This window comes from Symsagittifera roscoffensis, chromosome 6, assembly GCF_963678635.1.
Source record: "Symsagittifera roscoffensis chromosome 6, txSymRosc1.1, whole genome shotgun sequence".
NCBI lineage: Eukaryota > Metazoa > Xenacoelomorpha > Acoela > Convolutidae > Symsagittifera > Symsagittifera roscoffensis.
The window spans coordinates 33,598,371-33,618,617 of NC_087067.1; the positions used below are offsets into that span (position 1 = coordinate 33,598,371).

A 20,247-nucleotide genomic window follows, 5' to 3' on the forward strand; every position below is an offset into this window, starting at 1 on the left:
CAAAAGAAAACCGAAAAATTTCTTTTGCAGTATCAATTTTGTGTATAATCAGCTGCTGATAGGTCAAAAATAATGGAGATAACTTTTGGGGTCTTTGAGTTATAGCCTTTTGAATTTCGGTGATGTCAAAAAAATAAGCCCAATCGAGCCTGGTGAATTGCGCGAACGGCCAAAACTTGCCCAAAAATTTTAAAACATCCAAATTTTATTATTTGGATCACAATATCATAGTCAAATCTTGGGGGACTGAGAAAATGAACCAATTTCGTCGGTCCAACACAAAGTTATAAGCTTTTGAAATCTCGGTGATACCAAAAAGTTAAGCCTAATCGAGCGTGGTGCAAAAAACGAAATTTTCAAAAAATTTTTTTTTCAAAGTTCATTTTTTTCATCTTGTTTCATAAATTTGAGCTCAGGACAATTCCAACGAGCCCAAAACGACGTTTGTAGCTCAAGTTTACGTGGAGTAATCATCAGTTGAAAATTTGGGGGGACCCGAATTTCGGCCATTTTGGACGAAAATCGGCCTAAAAGCTAACTTTTAAGTGCAATTTTTTTCTTGCATTTTTCAAGAGAATTGGGCTGCCCTCCACTGTCGCAGAGTGCATTCAAAGAAAACTTATCAAATATATTTGAATACTTACCTAATTAATAAGTTTATCACAACAATTAGGCTAAAAGCAACTGACAGTATCCTGGCTGGTATTCAATCATATGCCACTTACAGTGGATGTGCGGCTATCATGCCATAGATGGTCATTCAAGGCACCTTGTACACGCTCCATAGGTTTTGACCAGCTGATTTGGCCATAAAACACATTTTGGCCAAAAAAATTCCAAACAATGTCAATTTTCAGTATTTTGTTTGAAATGCATAAATTATAACGTGAGCGTGCAAAATTTTACATGGTGTAAGAGCATATTTTTACTCTCGCGCGAGGGCGAGTGTTTTAAAAGTAATGTACATAGACATAAGCTAGTAAGGATATAAATGAAAGCGGAGTAACTCAAATGCCTACGACCATACCATGTTGAATGCACCGGTTCTCGTCCGATCACCGAAGTTAAGCAACATTGGGCCTGGTTAGTACTTGGATGGGAGACCGCCTGGGAACACCAGGTGTTGTAGGCTTTTATTTAAAGCAAAAGTAATTCTTTTACTTTTATGCGCTAAGAGTTATTGCTGTTTAAAGTTCGGTGATGTCAAAAAGTTAAGCCTAATCGAGCGTGGTGCAAAAATTTTCAATGGGTCAAATTTTGGCCAAAACAAAAGAAAACCGAAAATTTCTTTTGCAGTATCAATTTTGTGTACAATCAACTGCTGATAGGTCAAAAATAATGGAGATAACTTTTGGGGTCTTTGAGTTATAGCCTTTTGAATTTCGGTGATGTCAAAAAAATAAGCCCAATCGAGCCTGGTGAATTGCGCGAACGGCCATAACTTGCCCAAAAATTTTAAAACATCCAAATTTTATTATTTGGATCACAAGATCATAGTCAAATCTTGGGGGACTGAGAAAATGAACCAATTTCGTCGGTCCAACACAAAGTTATAAGCTTTTGAAATCTCGGTGATACCAAAAAGTTAAGCCTAATCGAGCGTGGTGCAAAAAACGAAATTTTCAAAATGTTTTTTTTTCAAAGTTCATTTTTTTCATCTTGTTTTATAAATTTGAGCTCAGGACAATTCCAACGAGCCCAAAACGACGTTTGTAGCTCAAGTTTACGTGGAGTAATCATCAGTTGAAAATTTGGGGGGACCCGAATTTCGGCCATTTTGGACGAAAATCGGCCTAAAAGCTAACTTTTAAGTTAGTGCAATTTTTTTCTTGCATTTTTCAAGAGAATTGGGCTGCCCTCCACTGTCGCAGAGTGCATTCAAAGAAAACTTATCAAATATATTTGAATACTTACCTAATTAATAAGTTTATCACAACAATTAGGCTAAAAGCAACTGACAGTATCCTGGCTGGTATTCAATCATATGCCACTTACAGTGGATGTGCGGCTATCATGCCATAGATGGTCATTCAAGGCACCTTGTACACGCTCCATAGGTTTTGACCAGCTGATTTGGCCATAAAACACATTGGGCCAAAAAAATTCCAAACAATGTCAATTTTCAGTATTTTGTTAGAAATGCATAAATTATAACGTGAGCGTGCAAAATTTTACATGGTATAAGAGCATATTTTTACTCTCGCGCGAGGGCGAGTGTTTTAAAAGTAATGTACATAGACATAAGCTAGTAAGGATATAAATGAAAGCGGAGTAACTCAAATGCCTACGACCATACCATGTTGAATGCACCGGTTCTCGTCCGATCACCGAAGTTAAGCAACATTGGGCCTGGTTAGTACTTGGATGGGAGACCGCCTGGGAACACCAGGTGTTGTAGGCTTTTATTTAAAGCAAAAGTAATTCTTTTACTTTTATGCGCTAAGAGTTATTGCTGTTTAAAGTTCGATGATGTCAAAAAGTTAAGCCTAATCGAGCGTGGTGCAAAAATTTTCAATGGGTCAAATTTTGGCCAAAACAAAAGAAAACCGAAATTTTTTTTTTGCAGTATCAATTTTGTGTATAATCAGCTGCTGATAGGTCAAAAATAATGGAGATAACTTTTGGGGTCTTTGAGTTATAGCCTTTTGAATTTCGGTGATGTCAAAAAAATAAGCCCAATCGAGCCTGGTGAATTGCGCGAACGGCCATAACTTGCCCAAAAATTTTAAAACATCCAAATTTTATTATTTGGATCACAAGATCATAGTCAAATCTTGGGGGACTGAGAAAATGAACTAATTTCGTCGGTCCAACACAAAGTTATAAGCTTTTGAAATCTCGGTGATACCAAAAAGTTAAGCCTAATCGAGCGTGGTGCAAAAAACGAAATTTTCAAAATTTTTGTTTTTTTTTCGTTCAAAGTTCATTTTTTTCATCTTGTTTCATAAATTTGAGCTCAGGACAATTCCAACGAGCCCAAAACGACGTTTGTAGCTCAAGTTTACGTGGAGTAATCATCAGTTGAAAATTTGGGGGGACCCGAATTTCGGCCATTTTGGACGAAAATCGGCCTAAAAGCTAACTTTTAAGTTAGTGCAATTTCTTTTCTTGCATTTTTCAAGAGAATTGGGCTGCCCTCCGCTGTCGCAGAGTGCATTCAAAGAAAACTTATCAAATAGATTTGAATACTTACCTATTTAATAAGTTTATCACAACAATTAGGCTAAAAGCAACTGACAGTATCCTGGCTGGTATTCAACCATATGCCACTTACAGTGGATGTGCGGCTATCATGCCATAGATGGTCATTCAAGGCACCTTGTACACGCTCCATAGGTTTTGACCAGCTGATTTGGCCATAAAACACTGTCATATATAGTATCTAATCATATATTACGTGTTGGCGCCATTGGTTAGCTATGTGTCTGGTGCGGCTACTAATTAATTAATACCTGCCAACCTTAAGTTTAGTCTGCGATGTTTGGATTCATTGTTGTTAACCGTTAAAAGAATAAACGAGTCAATCTTAGTTCAGTGAATTAAAGATATTGAACCTGCATTTTTCACATGGCGCAGCAAGCAGGACAAAGCGCGGGATCAGGAAAAAATCCACTGGGAATTACGGCATTTTGGCCGAGTAAATGTACGGAAGCACCAATGTTGTGGGAGCATTGGATTACACGATTCACCTGGGGTGTAATAGCAAAACATTCATTCAATCCGACGGCATTTTATTTTGCTAATACGCTCACTGAGGCGCAAATTACCGGTCTGCCAGAGGAGGTGAATGGGAAAAATCGAGTGGAAGCAGAGCAGACACTAATTTCTAACCTCTATTTGTGTTTGGGGGAACGTGGACAGGACGAATTACATAACCGGAAGCCCCATCTGGACCTGGCGACTACCCGATATCCACGGGTTTTGGATGAATTTGAGAGTGTTTTCCGCAAGGAAAGAAACGAAACATTCGAGACGTATCAGCTACTATCTCGGAAACAACGTGACGGGGAAACGCTAGAAGAATTTCACTCCGTTTTGAGTGGACTAGCCGCTAGATGCTCATTAGGAACATTGGAACGACGGGTGTTACGTGATGTATTCATAGTAAATATGTCCAACAAGGAAGCCCAAACGGAGCTATGCCGTTCAACTAAGACACCAGATGAGGTCTACCGGATTGCTTTGTCATATGAACGGGGGGACAAATACGCAAAGTCGTATAAAGTATCCGGTGGGGGACTTACTGCGGCACCAGCGGGTTCACTACAAACTAAAGCGGAGCCTATAAGCGCAATTAGAGGAGGGTACCGTCGTCCATTCCAAAGAGGCGGACGTGGATTTGGCAGGGGCGGCACAAGGGGCCGCGGAGGAGCAGTTGATCGCAAGTGCTACAATTGCGACCAGAGTGGTTTTACCCCGGACCACATTCCAAAGTGCCCAGCAAGAAATGTAACCTGCAATTTTTGCAAGAAAATGGGACACTATGAGCGAACTTGTAGAGGACGTCGATCGGCGAATAGGGGTCGCGTAGGCATGATAAATGAGGATGACACCAATGGCGGGACTACCCAAGATTATCCGGAGGAGAGTGCATCCAATTACGGAAGTTCTGTCGGATGGGTGACTGATTCAAAGACACCGGCACATGGATGGGATTCGGATAGTTCGACGGAGTATGTGGTTATGTCAATTCGGCGGAAGGAAGAAACGGAATTAAAAGTCGCGGGGGCCAAACTAGCCTTAAGAATCAACGGCAAAGCAACTCAAGCCTGGATTGACAGTGGTTCGCCAATATCCATCTTCACTATTGGGGAACTAAAACGTACCCTGGGGACAGTCAACGTACAATTGAAACCGCTGAATCCACAAGACGACCAATTCCGCGATTACGGAAACAATCCGTTAAAATTTCTGGGAAAGATGCAAGTCACGCTTCATTCCAATGGATGGACTTGTTCGTCGGATATAAACGTCATCGGAGGGTGCCGACCGTCTATTATTGGCAGGGATTTAATGCCCTCACTAGGACTGATGCTGGTACAAGCACCATCGACAGAAGGGGTGAAAAGCATACATACCACGGAAGGAACTGTGGCGATGGACAATGACCTGGATGAGTGGCAGACACATTTCTGTAAGCAATTTCAACATCTTTTTCACAGGGTAGGGCGCATTCGAAATTATAAGGTGCAGGCAGATTTCTTCAAAAACCTAACTCCAATTCAACAAAAAGGTAGGCGAGTACCTATAACATTACAGGAAAAAGTCGATAAGGAGATTGAAAAACTGTTGGGACAGGGTCATATCCAAAAGTTGGAAGAATGTTCAGACAAATATTTTGTTTCACCTATTGTCATCACCGTGAAAAAGGACGGTTCTGTTAAACTTGCACTGGAATCTAGAGAACTAAACAAACAAGTGCATAAGAATAAATACCAAATGCCCAATATTGAAGAACTAATGGACATCGTAGGGCAAACTATCAGCGAACGCAAACAGGGGGATGTTTTTTTTTACAACGATGGACCTCACGTACGCATACGGTCAACTTCCTTTAAATGAAAACACTAGTAAACATTGCAATTTTTCATTGGTGGGAGGCCGTTCTACCGGTACATATCGATTCAAAACAGGATTCTACGGATTGACAACCATGCCGGCGGAATTTCAACGGGTCATGGATGCCATTCTGGCTGAATTTCCGTGCGCGCATGCTTTCATTGATGATATATTAGTCATTTCGAAAGGTACCAAGATCGAACATATCGCTTTAGTGGAGAAGATTTTAACGAAACTCGATAAAGAAAATATGGCTTTGAAGCTAGAAAAATGTCAATTTGCGAAAAATACTTGCGAGTGGTTAGGCCACCGGATTACGAAATCAGGGATTACACCAATGGTGCGGAAAACAGATCCAATTGACAAATTAACCGCCCCGAAAACGCTCTCTCAGTTGAAATCGTTCATGGGGTCAATCCATAGTCTTCACAAATACTTACCGGCGTTAGCGGAAACTTTGGCGCCTCTACGTCCACTTCTAAGTAAGATGAACGAATTCCTCCGGACAATTGACTGCCAAACAGCGTTCGAATCGATTAAGAAACAAGTCGCGAACATTGTCGAACTTAAGCATTTCGACGTACATAAGGATATACGTATCGTGTGCGACGCAAGCCATAACGGTTTGGGGGCGGTACTCGAACAACTAGGCACCGAGGGTTGGCGACCAATATCATTTGCGTTCCGGTTTTTAAATGCGGCCGAAAAGAAATATTCGACGAATGAGCTAGAAATGCTGACCGTAGTTTGGGGCTCCGAATACTTCAGAAATTATATTTTCGGGCGGAAATTTACTGTGGTGACAGATCATAAGGCTTTGCTATCTTTATTGAATGGGAACAATAAGAAAAACAAGACTATGTTCAGTCGATTAACTCGCTAGATTGATAGAATTATCCCCTTTGATTTTGTCATTGAACACATGCCTGGGGCTAAAATTGGCCTGGCGGATTACCTTTCAAGGCATCCGGTGGGGGAAGCCACGAAAGTTAGTCTTTATGATAACACTTTCACAGTGGCAAAATTGAAATCAATTACCAATTCACTCGGATATATTGATACCAATAAAGGGATCATCAAAGCATCAAAGGAATCAATTGTTTCAGCTAAAGATATTCAAGTTGGAAACGATAAAGTTAACATTCCACCGGAAGAGGGCGTCAAAACGCGTGACCATCGGTTGACCAATCAGAAGCCACTAAAACGAATAGCTGAGTGTAATGACCGGGAAAGCGCAAAAGTAGTAAAGTCAATCACCGAATGTAAACTACGTGAGTCTGATATTAATTCCACAGTAAACAGTAGTCCTCCATTTAACAAAACAAGTTATCGATCTAACAAAATACACATATCTACAATGACATCACTTAATTTGAAGAAATTTAATAAATTACTGTTGAAACATCCAGAAATAACGAGCGGCAGTAGCAGCGAGGTGGAGATTGTGGATGCACGATTGGAGGCGGAGACGCATCACACCAGGGACATTCGATGCAACACAGTCATCTCCATTCCTTCGGCATTCGGAGGTGAACTTTTTCCGGCGGCATACCCAGCAGGAGGGAACGTCATCATGTCAGTAATTCCCCGGGACTGCAAGATAGTCCGCAAAAGCAGTGCACTGCCGGAGCTATTCAACCTGAAGCTCGTGGAAGCGAACTATAAAGGGGACCCCCAGATGCGCGCAATAAAAGAACTGGTGGAGAGTAAGGACCCGGATTTGGAAAAGAAGGTCAGAGCAATGGGTGCCTACCTCGGACAGCACACACATGATTTCCACGTGCGGGAAAATTGTCTGTGGATGGACGAACGACTCGTCATCCCCATACCACTCAGGAAGGCTGTGGTTAATCGGATACATGCGTTTCACCATGGGCGCTCGAGTATGTTCGACGCTGCGAGGGATGTCTGGTTTCCCTATCTCCACCGGAGTTTAGTCGCAGCTGCGGATGGATGCAAGGAATGCACCGATGCAGGTAAAAGCCTTAAACCATTATGCGCCAAAGGTGATGTTGGGAAGATCTATGAACCACGCGAGCCGAACGAATGCCTACAGCTTGATTTTTGGGGTCCAATTAGATACTTAAATGAATCAAGTAAATATGTCTTGGTAGCGGTTGACCGATTCTCACGTTGGCCCTCTGCAATGATCTGCGGAAATAATAAAAGCGACAAGGTCCTTAAGTTCATTAAACAATACATATCTCAACATGGTGTCCCTAGGAAAATTTTTATGGATCAAGGTACAAGTTTCACATCGAATGCAGTTAAATCATTTTGCAATTCCGAAGGAATTGAAATAATTTATTCACCCGTGAATGATCATCGCGCCACCGGGTGTGTCGAACGTACCATTGGCAGTCTGAAAAACTTTGTCTTAACTTACGCTAAAGAAAAAGATAGTGGAAACTTAGAATCAATGATAGAACGAGCCTTGAGAGCTCTAAGATTTGCCCCAAATGCTACTCTCAAGATATCGCCGTTTGAAGCTCATCACGGCAGAGAAGCCAATACGGTACTGCGAAATCTTACGAAAAAGCCAACCCTGCAAAACCTAAACTGGGCCAGAGTGTTGAAACAAAAATCTGCCTATTTAGATTCTACTGACCCCAGAGCTCCGAGGAACATCCAACCCATGGCAACGGATTGGGAAGAACGATGCGACGTGGAGTTTGATGTCGATCATATGAATCACCCTAGGCGACTGACACAAAATCAACTAGTTTCGGCGGCGGATGGAACACCAATGGCTGACGGGGACGGGAAACAGGCTTGTGGGGGAAAGTCTAAACAGCCAAGTAAACGGACCGAACTGTTGTTCCAACGACTCAAGGATAGCAATAAAAGGTATAGACCCATAAACCAAAAAGTAATTCGCGAATCTAAGCACACTATAACTCTAGCAAATGGCTCTGTACTTAGGAAAAGTGGGGTTGCCGAGAAAGTCATCAAATCGAACGCGCCAACTACCGCGAGTAAGCTAACACTACCACTCCCAGCTATGAGTGCATTGCAACGTCGGGCGGAACTAAAGCGAGCAGCGAACGAACAGGCGGCGGGGACGAGCACACAGAGTAAAGCAAGCGCACAGAGTAAGGCTGATAACAGAGTGCGAGAATTTTCACCAGCGGAGGAGGACGATTCGGATTCGGAGTACGAGCCAATAACAATTTCCAAACACGCAGGGAACTCAACAATAGCACCAGGGCGAGATGTGGAAGGAAATGAACCAAAAATGAATAACGATGTAGAAGACGGAATTGGAAGACCAAACTTATCCGAAGGAAGCGGAGCTGGAAAATCCCAGGGGGTGGACACGGAGGTCCAGACTATGAGCAACGAGCAAGGGGGGAGTGCCCCAAATTTGAGTAACGAAGGACGAGGGGGGAAACATTCTAAAAAGAAAGGGGAACGAGTACGACGCTTACGTCTCGTATCATACTCTAGTCAAGAATCAGAAGATGGAACAGGATCACGGAAAAGTACCAGGAAGCGGACGGCGGTATCTAAATTCGGCGGGGTTATGATAGATAGTATATTGAAAGCGAGAACATCCAAAGAAGAGGAAGACAGAGAGCGGGACACTAATTGAGCAGGAAGGCACATTTGAAAGAGGGAGTGAAAAAGGAAACTCAAGAAACTTGTTAAACTAAAACTCATGCCCAGGGAGAGGGTGGACTACCGCTGGTCTAAAACTCAAACATTTCCGTTGGATAATTTTAAAACAGTTGTTTGAAAATTGATTGTTGAGGGAATGTCATATATAGTATCTAATCATATATTACGTGTTGGCGCCATTGGTTAGCTATGTGTCTGGTGCGGCTACTAATTAATTAATACCTGCCAACCTTAAGTTTAGTCTGCGATGTTTGGATTCATTGTTGTTAACCGTTAAAAGAATAAACGAGTCAATCTTAGTTCAGTGAATTAAAGATATTGAACCTGCATTTTTCACAACACATTGGGCCAAAAAAATTCCAAACAATGTCAATTTTCAGTATTTTGTTTGAAATGCATAAATTATAACGTGAGCGTGCAAAATTTTACATGGTATAAGAGCATATTTTTACTCTCGCGCGAGGGCGAGTGTTTTAAAAGTAATGTACATAGACATAAGCTAGTAAGGATATAAATGAAAGCGGAGTAACTCAAAGCCTACGACCATACCATGTTGAATGCACCGGTTCTCGTCCGATCACCGAAGTTAAGCAACATTGAGCCTGGTTAGTACTTGGATGGGAGACCGCCTGGGAACACCAGGTGTTGTAGGCTTTTCTTTAAAGCAAAAGTAATTCTTTTACTTTTATGCGCTAAGAGTTATTGCTGTTTAAAGTTCGGTGATGTCAAAAAGTTAAGCCTAATCGAGCGTGGTGCAAAAATTTTCAATGGGTCAAATTTTGGCCAAAACAAAAGAAAACCGAAAAGTTTCTTTTGCAGTATCAATTTTGTGTACAGTCAGCTGCTGATAGGTCAAAAATAATGGAGATAACTTTTGGGGTCTTTGAGTTATAGCCTTTTGAATTTCGGTGATGTCAAAAAAATAAGCCCAATCGAGCCTGGTGAATTGCGCGAACGGCCATAACTTGCCCAAAAATTTTAAATTTTCCAAATTTCATTATTTGGATCACAAGATCATAGTCAAATCTTGGGGGACTGAGAAAATGAACCAATGTCGTCTTTCCAACACAATGTTATAAGCTTTTGAAATCTCGGTGATACCAAAAAGTTAAGCCTAATCGAGCGTGGTGCAAAAAATGAAACTTTCAAATTTTTTTTTCCTTCAAAGTTCATTTTTTTCATCTAGTTTCATAAATTTGAGCTCAGGACAATTCCAACGAGCCCAAAACGACGTTTGTAGCTCAAGTGTACGTGGAGTAATCATCAGTTGAAAATTTGGGGGGACCCGAATTTCGGCCATTTTGGAGAAAATCGGCCTAAAAGCTAACTTTTAAGTTAGTGCAATTTTTTTCTTGCATTTTTCAAGAGAATTGGGCTGCCCTACGCTGTCGCAGAGTGCATTCAAAGAAAACTTATCAAATAGATTTGAATACTTACCTATTTAATAAGTTTATCACAACAATTAGGCTAAAAGCAACTGACAGTATCCTGGCTGGTATTCAATCATATGCCACTTACAGTGGATGTGCGGCTATCATGCCATAGATGGTCATTCAAGGCACCTTGTACACGCTCCATAGGTTTTGACCAGCTGATTTGGCCATAAAACACATTGGGCCAAAAAAATTCCAAACAATGTCAATTTTCAGTATTTTGTTTGAAATGCATAAATTATAACGTGAGCGTGCAAAGTTTTACATGGTATAAGAGCATATTTTTACTCTCGCGCGAGGGCGAGTGTTTTAAAAGTAATGTACATAGACTTAAGCTAGTAAGGATATAAATGAAAGCGGAGTAACTCAAATGCCTACGACCATACCATGTTGAATGCACCGGTTCTCGTCCGATCACCGAAGTTAAGCAACATTGGGCCTGGTTAGTACTTGGATAGGAGACCGCCTGGGATTACCAGGTGTTGTAGGCTTTTATTTAAAGCAAAAGTAATTCTTTTACTTTTATGCGCTAAGAGTTATTGCTGTTTAAAATTCGGTGATGTCAAAAAGTTAAGCCTAATCGAGCGTGGTGCAAAAATTTTCAATGGGTCAAATTTTGGCCAAAACAAAAGAAAACCGAAAAGTTTCTTTTGCAGTATCAATTTTGTGTACCATCAGCTGCTGATAGGTCAAAAATAATGGAGATAACTTTTGGGGTCTTTGAGTTATAGCCTTTTGAATTTCGGTGATGTCAAAAAAATAAGCCCAATCGAGCCTGGTGAATTGCGCGAACGGCCATAACTTGCCCAAAAATTTTAAATTTTCCAAATTTCATTATTTGGATCACAAGATCATAGTCAAATCTTGGGGGACTGAGAAAATGAACCAATGTCGTCTTTCCAACACAAAGTTATAAGCTTTTGAAATCTCGGTGATACCAAAAAGTTAAGCCTAATCGAGCGTGGTGCAAAAAATGAAACTTTCAATTTTTTTTTTCTTTCAAAGTTCATTTTTTTCATCTCGTTTCATAATTTTGAGCTCAGGACAATTCCAACGAGCCCAAAACGACGTTTGTAGCTCAAGTGTACGTGGAGTAATCATCAGTTAAAAATTTGGGGGGACCCGAATTTCGGCCATTTTGGACGAAAATCGGCCTAAAAGCTAACTTTTAAGTTAGTGCAATTTTTTTTCTTGCATTTTTCAAGAGAATTGGGCTGCCCTCCGCTGTCGCAGAGTGCATTCAAAGAAAACTTATCAAATAGATTTGAATACTTACCTATTTAATAAGTTTATCACAACAATTAGGCTAAAAGCAACTGACAGTATCCTGGCTGGTATTCAATCATATGCCACTTACAGTGGATGTGCGGCTATCATGCCATAGATGGTCATTCAAGGCATCTTGTACACGCTCCATAGGTTTTGACCAGCTGATTTGGCCATAAAACACATTGGGCCAAAAAAATTCCAAACAATGTCAATTTTCAGTATTTTGTTTGAAATGCATAAATTATAACGTGAGCGTGCAAAGTTTTACATGGTATAAGAGCATATTTTTACTCTCGCGCGAGGGCGAGTGTTTTAAAAGTAATGTACATAGACATAAGCTAGTAAGGATATAAATGAAAGCGGAGTAACTCAAATGCCTACGACCATACCATGTTGAATGCACCGGTTCTCGTCCGATCACCGAAGTTAAGCAACATTGGGCCTGGTTAGTACTTGGATGGGAGACCGCCTGGGAACACCAGGTGTTGTAGGCTTTTATTTAAAGCAAAAGTAATTCTTTTACTTTTATGCGCTAAGAGTTATTGCTGTTTAAAATTCGGTGATGTCAAAAAGTTAAGCCTAATCGAGCGTGGTGCAAAAATTTTCAATGGGTCAAATTTTGGCCAAAACAAAAGAAAACCGAAAAGTTTCTTTTGCAGTATCAATTTTGTGTACAATCAGCTGCTGATAGGTCAAAAATAATGGAGATAACTTTTGGGGTCTTTGAGTTATAGCCTTTTGAATTTCGGTGATGTCAAAAAAATAAGCCCAATCGAGCCTGGTGAATTGCGCGAACGGCCATAACTTGCCCAAAAATTTTAAATTTTCCAAATTTCATTATTTGGATCACAAGATCATAGTCAAATCTTGGGGGACTGAGAAAATGAACCAATGTCGTCTTTCCAACACAAAGTTATAAGCTTTTGAAATCTCGGTGATACCAAAAAGTTAAGCCTAATCGAGCGTGGTGCAAAAAATGAAACTTTCAAATTTTTTTTTTCTTTCAAAGTTCATTTTTTTCATCTCGTTTCATAATTTTGAGCTCAGGACAATTCCAACGAGCCCAAAACGACGTTTGTAGCTCAAGTGTACGTGGAGTAATCATCAGTTAAAAATTTGGGGGGACCCGAATTTCGGCCATTTTGGACGAAAATCGGCCTAAAAGCTAACTTTTAAGTTAGTGCAATTTTTTTTCTTGCATTTTTCAAGAGAATTGGGCTGCCCTCCGCTGTCGCAGAGTGCATTCAAAGAAAACTTATCAAATAGATTTGAATACTTACCTATTTAATAAGTTTATCACAACAATTAGGCTAAAAGCAACTGACAGTATCCTGGCTGGTATTCAATCATATGCCACTTACAGTGGATGTGCGGCTATCATGCCATAGATGGTCATTCAAGGCACCTTGTACACGCTCCATAGGTTTTGACCAGCTGATTTGGCCATAAAACACATTGGGCCAAAAAAATTCCAAACAATGTCAATTTTCAGTATTTTGTTTGAAATGCATAAATTATAACGTGAGCGTGCAAAATTTTACATGGTATAAGAGCATATTTTTACTCTCGCGCGAGGGCGAGTGTTTTAAAAGTAATGTACATAGACATAAGCTAGTAAGGATATAAATGAAAGCGGAGTAACTCAAATGCCTACGACCATACCATGTTGAATGCACCGGTTCTCGTCCGATCACCGAAGTTAAGCAACATTGGGCCTGGTTAGTACTTGGATGGGAGACCGCCTGGGAACACCAGGTGTTGTAGGCTTTTATTTAAAGCAAAAGTAAATATTTTACTTTTATGCGCTAAGAGTTATTGCTGTTTAAATTTCGGTGATGTCAAAAAGTTAAGCCTAATCGAGCGTGGTGCAAAAATTTTCAATGGGTCAAATTTTGGCCAAAACAATAGAAAATCGAAAAATTTTTTATGCAGTATCAATTTTGTGTACAATCAGCTGCTGATAGGTCAAAAATAATGGAGATAACTTTTGGGGTCTTTGAGTTATAGCCTTTTGAATTTCGGTGATGTCAAAAAAATAAGCCCAATCGAGCCTGGTGAATTGCGCGAACGGCCATAACTTGCCCAAAAATTTTAAAATTTCCAAATTTTATTATTTGGATCACAAGATCATAGTCCAATCTTGGGGGACTGAGAAAATGAACCAATTTCGTCGGTCCAACACAAAGTTATAAGCTTTCGAAATCTCGGTGATACCAAAAAGTTAAGCCTAATCGAGCGTGGTGCAAAGAATGAAATTTTCAAAATTTTTGTTTTTTTTTCGTTCAAAGTTCAATTTTTTCATCTTGTTTCATAAATTTGAGCTCAGGACAATTCCAACGAGCCCAAAACGACGTTTGTAGCTCAAGTGTACGTGGAGTAATCATCAGTTGAAAATTTGGGGGGACCCGAATTTCGGCCATTTTGGACGAAAATCGGCCTAAAAGCTAACTTTTAAGTTAGTGCAATTTTTTTTCTTGCATTTTTCAAGAGAATTGGGCTGCCCTCCGCTGTCGCAGAGTGCATTCAAAGAAAACTTATCAAATAGATTTGAATACTTACCTATTTAATAAGTTTATCACAACAATTAGGCTAAAAGCAACTGACAGTATCCTGGCTGGTATTCAATCATATGCCACTTACAGTCGATGTGCGGCTATCATGCCATAGATGGTCATTCAAGGCACCTTGTACACGCTCCATAGGTTTTGACCAGCTGATTTGGCCATAAAACACATTGGGCCAAAAAAATTCCAAACAAGGTCAATTTTCAGTATTTTGTTTGAAATGCATAAATTATAACGTGAGCGTGCAAAATTTTACATGGTATAAGAGCATTTTTTAACTCTCGCGCGAGGGCGAGTGTTTTAAAAGTAATGTACATAGACATAAGCTAGTAAGGATATAAATGAAAGCGGAGTAACTCAAATGCCTACGACCATACTATGTTGAATGCACCGGTTCTCGTCCGATCACCGAAGTTAAGCAACATTGGGCCTGGTTAGTACTTGGATGGGAGACCGCCTGGGAACACCAGGTGCTGTAGGCTTTTATTTAAAGCAAAAGTAATTCTTTTACTTTTATGCGCTAAGAGTTATTGCTGTTTAAAGTTCGGTGATGTCAAAAAGTTAAACCTAATCGAGCGTGGTGCAAAAATTTTCAATGGGTCAAATTTTGGCCAAAACAAAAGAAAACCGAAAATGTTTTTTTGCAGTATCAATTTTGTGTACAATCAGCTGCTGATAGGTCAAAAATAATGGAGATAACTTTTGGGGTCTTTGAGGCATAGCCTTTTGAATTTCGGTGATTTCAAAAAAATAAGCCCAATCGAGCCTGGTGAATTGCGCGAACGGCCATAACTTGCCTAAAAATTTTAAAATTTCCAAATTTTATTATTTGGATCACAAGATCATAGTCAAATCTTGGGAGACTGAGAAAATGAACCAATTTCGTCGGTCCAACACAAAGTTATAAGCTTTTGAAATCTCGGTGATACCAAAAAGTTAAGCCTAATCGAGCGTGGTGCAAAAAATGAAATTTTCAAAATTTTTGTTTTTTTTTCGTTCAAAGTTCATTTTTGTCATCTTGTTTCATAAATTTGAGCTCAGGACAATTCCAACGAGCCCAACACGACGTTTGTAGCTCAAGTGTACGTGGAGTAATCATCAGTTGAAAATTTGGGGGGACCCGAATTTCGGCCATTTTGGACGAAAATCGGCCTAAAAGCTAACTTTTAAGTTAGTGCAATTTTTTTTCTTGCATTTTTCAAGAGAATTGGGCTGCCCTCCGCTGTCTCAGAGTGCATTCAAAGAAAACTTATCCAATAGATTTGAATACTTACCTATTTAATAAGTTTATCACAACAAGTAGGCTAAAAGCAACTGACAGTATCCTGGCTGGTATTCAATCATATGCCACTTACAGTGGATGTGCGGCTATCATGCCATAGATGGTCATTCAAGGCACCTTGTACACGCTCCATAGGTTTTGACCAGCTGATTTGGCCATAAAACACATTGGGCCAAAAAAATTCCAAACAATGTCAATTTTCAGTTTTTTGTTTGAAATGCATAAATTATAACGTGAGCGTGCAAAATTTTACATGGTATAAGAGCATATTTTTACTTTCGCGCGAGGGCGAGTGTTTTAAAAGTAATGTACATAGACATAAGCTAGTAAGGATATAAATGAAAGCGGAGTAACTCAAATGCCTACGACCATACCATGTTGAATGCACCGGTTCTCGTCCGATCACCGAAGTTAAGCAACATTGGGCCTGGTTAGTACTTGGATGGGAGACCGCCTGGGAACACCAGGTGTTGTAGGCTTTTATTTAAAGCAAAAGTAATTCTTTTACTTTTATGCGCTAAGAGTTATTGCTGTTTAAAGTTCGGTGATGTCAAAAAGTTAAGCCTAATCGAGCGTGGTGCAAAAATTTTCAATGGGTCAAATTTTGGCCAAAACCAAAGAAAACCGAAAAATTTCTTTTGCAGTATCAATTTTGTGTACAATCAGCTGCTGATAGGTCAAAAATAATGGAGATAACTTTTGGGGTCTTTGAGTTATAGCCTTTTGAATCTCGGTGATACCAAAAAGTTAAGCCTAATCGAGCGTGGTGCAAAAAATGAAATTTTCAAAATTTTTGTTTTTTTTTTCGTTCAAAGTTCATTTTTTTCATCTTGTTTCATAAATTTGAGCTCAGGACAATTCCAACGAGCCCAAAACGACGTTTGTAGCTCAAGTGTACGTGGAGTAATCATCAGTTGAAAATTTGGGGGGACCCGAATTTCGGCCATTTTGGAGAAAATCGGCCTAAAAGCTAACTTTTAAGTTAGTGCATTTTTTTTCTTGCATTTTTCAAGAGAATTGGGCTGCCCTCCGCTGTCGCAGAGTACATTCAAAGAAAATTTATCAAATAGATTTGAATACTTACCTATTTAATAAGTTTAACACAACAATTAGGCTAAAAGCAACTGACAGTATCCTGGCTGGTATTCAATCATATGCCACTTACAGTCGATGTGCGGCTATCATGCCATAGATGGTCATTCAAGGCACCTTGTACACGCTCCATAGGTTTTGACCAGCTGATTTGGCAATAAAACACATTGGGCCAAAAAAATTCCAAACAATGTCAATTTTCAGTTTTTTGTTTGAAATGCATAAATTATAACGTGAGCGTGCAAAATTTTACATGGTATAAGAGCATATTTTTACTTTCACGCGAGGGCGAGTGTTTTAAAAGTAATGTACATAGACATAAGCTAGTAAGGATATAAATGAAAGCGGAGTAACTCAAATGCCTACGACCATACCATGTTGAATGCACCGGTTCTCGTCCGATCACCGAAGTTAAGCAACATTGGGCCTGGTTAGTACTTGGATGGGAGACCGCCTGGGAACACCAGGTGTTGTAGGCTTTTATTTAAAGCAAAAGTAATTCTTTTACTTTTATGCGCTAAGAGTTATTGCTGTTTAAAGTTCGGTGATGTCAAAAAGTTAAGCCTAATCGAGCGTGGTGCAAAAATTTTCAATGGGTCAAATTTTGGCCAAAACCAAAGAAAACCGAAAAATTTCTTTTGCAGTATCAATTTTGTGTACAATCAGCTGCTGATAGGTCAAAAATAATGGAGATAACTTTTGGGGTCTTTGAGTTATAGCCTTTTGAATCTCGGTGATACCAAAAAGTTAAGCCTAATCGAGCGTGGTGCAAAAAATGAAATTTTCAAAAAAAATTTTTTTTTTCGTTGAAAGTTCATTTTTTTCATCTTGTTTCATAAATTTGAGCTCAGGACAATTCCAACGAGCCCAAAACGACGTTTGTAGCTCAATTGTACGTGGAGTAATCATCAGTTGAAAATTTGGGGGGACTCGAATTTCGGCCATTTTGGAGAAAATCGGCCTAAAAGCTAACTTTTAAGTTAGTGCAATTTTTTTTCTTGCATTTTTCAAGAGAATTGTGCTGCCCTCCGCTGTCGCAGAGTGCATTCAAAGAAAACTTATCAAATAGATTTGAATACTTACCTATTTAATAAGTTTATCACAACAATTAGGCTAAAAGCAACTGACAGTATCCTGGCTGGTATTCAATCATATGCCACTTACAGTCGATGTGCGGCTATCATGCCATAGATGGTCATTCAAGGCACCTTGTACACGCTCCATAGGTTTTGACCAGCTGATTTGGCCATAAAACACATTGGGCCAAAAAATTTCCAAACAAGGTCAATTTTCAGTATTTTGTTTGAAATGCATAAATTATAACGTGAGCGTGCAAAATTTTACATGGTATAAGAGCATATTTTTACTCTCGCGCGAGGCTGAGTGTTTTAAAAGTAATGTACATAGACATAAGCTAGTAAGGATATAAATGAAAGCGGAGTAACTCAAATGCCTACGACCATACCATGTTGAATGCACCGGTTCTCGTCCGATCACCGAAGTTAAGCAACATTGGGCCTGGTTAGTACTTGGATGGGAGACCGCCTGGGAACACCAGGTGCTGTAGGCTTTTATTTAAAGCAAAAGTAATTCTTTTACTTTTATGCGCTAAGAGTTATTGCTGTTTAAAGTTCGGTGATGTCAAAAAGTTAAGCCTAATCGAGCGTGGTGCAAAAATTTTCAATGGGTCAAATTTTGGCCAAAACAAAAGAAAACCGAAAATGTTTTTTTTGCAGTATCAATTTTGTGTACAATCAGCTGCTGATAGGTCAAAAATAACGGAGATAACTTTTGGGGTCTTTGAGTTATAGCCTTTTGAATTTCGGTGATTTCAAAAAAAAAAAAACCCAATCGAGCCTGGTGAATTGCGCGAACGGCCATAACTTGCCTAAAAATTTAAAAATTTCCAAATTTTATTATTTGGATCGAAAGATCATAGTCAAATCTTGGGAGACTGAGGAAATGAACCAATTTCGTCGGTCCAACACAAAGTTATAAGCTTTTGAAATCTCGGTGATACCAAAAAGTTAAGCCTAATCGAGCGTGGTGCAAAAAATGAAATTTTCAAAATTTTTGTTTTTTTTTCGTACAAAGTTCATTTTTGTCATCTTGTTTCATAAATTTGAACAATTCCAACGAGCCCAACACGACGTTTGTAGCTCAAGTGTACGTGGAGTAATCATCAGTTGAAAATTTGGGGGGACCCGAATTTCGGCCATTTTGGACGAAAATCGGCCTAAAAGCTAACTTTTAAGTTAGTGCAATTTTTTTTCTTGCATTTTTCAAGAGAATTGGGCTGCCCTCCGCTGTCTCAGAGTGCATTCAAAGAAAACTTATCAAATAGATTTGAATACTTACCTATTTAATAAGTTTATCACAACAAGTAGGCTAAAAGCAACTGACAGTATCCTGGCTGGTATTCAATCATATGCCACTTACAGTGGATGTGCGGCTATCATGCCATAGATGGTCATTCAAGGCACCTTGTACACGCTCCATAGGTTTTGACCAGCTGATTTGGCCATAAAACACATTGGGCCAAAAAAATTCCAAACAAGGTCAATTTTCAGTATTTTGTTTGAAATGCATAAATTATAACGTGAGCGTGCAAAATTTTACATGGTATAAGAGCATATTTTTACTCTCGCGCGAGGGCGAGTGTTTTAAAAGTAATGTACATAGACATAAGCTAGTAAGGATATAAATGAAAGCGGAGTAACTCAAATGCCTACGACCATACCATGTTGAATGCACCGGTTCTCGTCCGATCACCGAAGTTAAGCAACATTGGGCCTGGTTAGTACTTGGATGGGAGACCGCCTGGGAACACCAGGTGCTGTAGGCTTTTATTTAAAGCAAAAGTAATTCTTTTACTTTTATGCGCTAAGAGTTATTGCTGTTTAAAGTTCGGTGATGTCAAAAAGTTAAGCCTAATCGAGCGTGGTGCAAAAATTTTCAATGGGTCAAATTTTGGCCAAAACAAAAGAAAACCGAAAATGTTTTTTTGCAGTATCAATTTTGTGTACAATCAGCTGCTGATAGGTCAAAAATAACGGAGATAACTTTTGGGGTCTTTGAGTTATAGCCTTTTGAGTTTCGGTGATTTCAAAAAAATAAGCCCAATCGAGCCTGGTGAATTGCGCGAACGGCCATAACTTGCCTAAAAATTTGAAAATTTCCAAATTTTATTATTTGGATCACAAGATCATAGTCAAATCTTGGGAGACTGAGAAAATGAACCAATTTCGTCGGTCCAACACAAAGTTATAAGCTTTTGAAATCTCGGTGATACCAAAAAGTTAAGCCTAATCGAGCGTGGTGCAAAAAATGAAATTTTCAAAATTTTTGTTTTTTTTTCGTTCAAAGTTCATTTTTGTCATCTTGTTTCATAAATTTGAGCTCAGGAAAAATCCAACGAGCCCAACACGAC

The 20,247-nt window shown here is 39.5% G+C and overlaps 11 non-coding genes across 11 annotated transcripts; all 11 read left to right on the top strand.

Moving 5' to 3' along the window:
* The first annotated feature begins 1,013 nt into the window (after window positions 1-1,013).
* LOC134849866 (5S ribosomal RNA) lies at window positions 1,014-1,132 on the top strand. Its single transcript, XR_010163853.1, has one exon. It is a non-coding gene; the product is annotated as a 5S ribosomal RNA (ribosomal RNA).
* Window positions 1,133-2,282: 1,150 nt separating this feature from the next.
* Window positions 2,283-2,401, top strand: LOC134849867 (5S ribosomal RNA). Its single transcript, XR_010163854.1, has one exon. It is a non-coding gene; the product is annotated as a 5S ribosomal RNA (ribosomal RNA).
* A 7,311-nt stretch (window positions 2,402-9,712) lies between these two features.
* On the top strand, window positions 9,713-9,831 carry LOC134849097 (5S ribosomal RNA). The gene has a single exon (XR_010163139.1). It is a non-coding gene; the product is annotated as a 5S ribosomal RNA (ribosomal RNA).
* Window positions 9,832-10,982: 1,151 nt separating this feature from the next.
* LOC134849204 (5S ribosomal RNA) lies at window positions 10,983-11,101 on the top strand. The gene has a single exon (XR_010163242.1). It is a non-coding gene; the product is annotated as a 5S ribosomal RNA (ribosomal RNA).
* Window positions 11,102-12,254: 1,153 nt separating this feature from the next.
* On the top strand, window positions 12,255-12,373 carry LOC134849868 (5S ribosomal RNA). Its single transcript, XR_010163855.1, has one exon. It is a non-coding gene; the product is annotated as a 5S ribosomal RNA (ribosomal RNA).
* Window positions 12,374-13,527: 1,154 nt separating this feature from the next.
* On the top strand, window positions 13,528-13,646 carry LOC134849869 (5S ribosomal RNA). Its single transcript, XR_010163856.1, has one exon. It is a non-coding gene; the product is annotated as a 5S ribosomal RNA (ribosomal RNA).
* Window positions 13,647-14,806: 1,160 nt separating this feature from the next.
* On the top strand, window positions 14,807-14,925 carry LOC134849128 (5S ribosomal RNA). Its single transcript, XR_010163168.1, has one exon. It is a non-coding gene; the product is annotated as a 5S ribosomal RNA (ribosomal RNA).
* A 1,160-nt stretch (window positions 14,926-16,085) lies between these two features.
* LOC134849870 (5S ribosomal RNA) lies at window positions 16,086-16,204 on the top strand. The gene has a single exon (XR_010163857.1). It is a non-coding gene; the product is annotated as a 5S ribosomal RNA (ribosomal RNA).
* Window positions 16,205-17,177: 973 nt separating this feature from the next.
* On the top strand, window positions 17,178-17,296 carry LOC134849871 (5S ribosomal RNA). The gene has a single exon (XR_010163858.1). It is a non-coding gene; the product is annotated as a 5S ribosomal RNA (ribosomal RNA).
* A 972-nt stretch (window positions 17,297-18,268) lies between these two features.
* On the top strand, window positions 18,269-18,387 carry LOC134848990 (5S ribosomal RNA). The gene has a single exon (XR_010163036.1). It is a non-coding gene; the product is annotated as a 5S ribosomal RNA (ribosomal RNA).
* Window positions 18,388-19,543: 1,156 nt separating this feature from the next.
* Window positions 19,544-19,662, top strand: LOC134848991 (5S ribosomal RNA). The gene has a single exon (XR_010163037.1). It is a non-coding gene; the product is annotated as a 5S ribosomal RNA (ribosomal RNA).
* The last annotated feature ends 585 nt before the right edge of the window (window positions 19,663-20,247 follow it).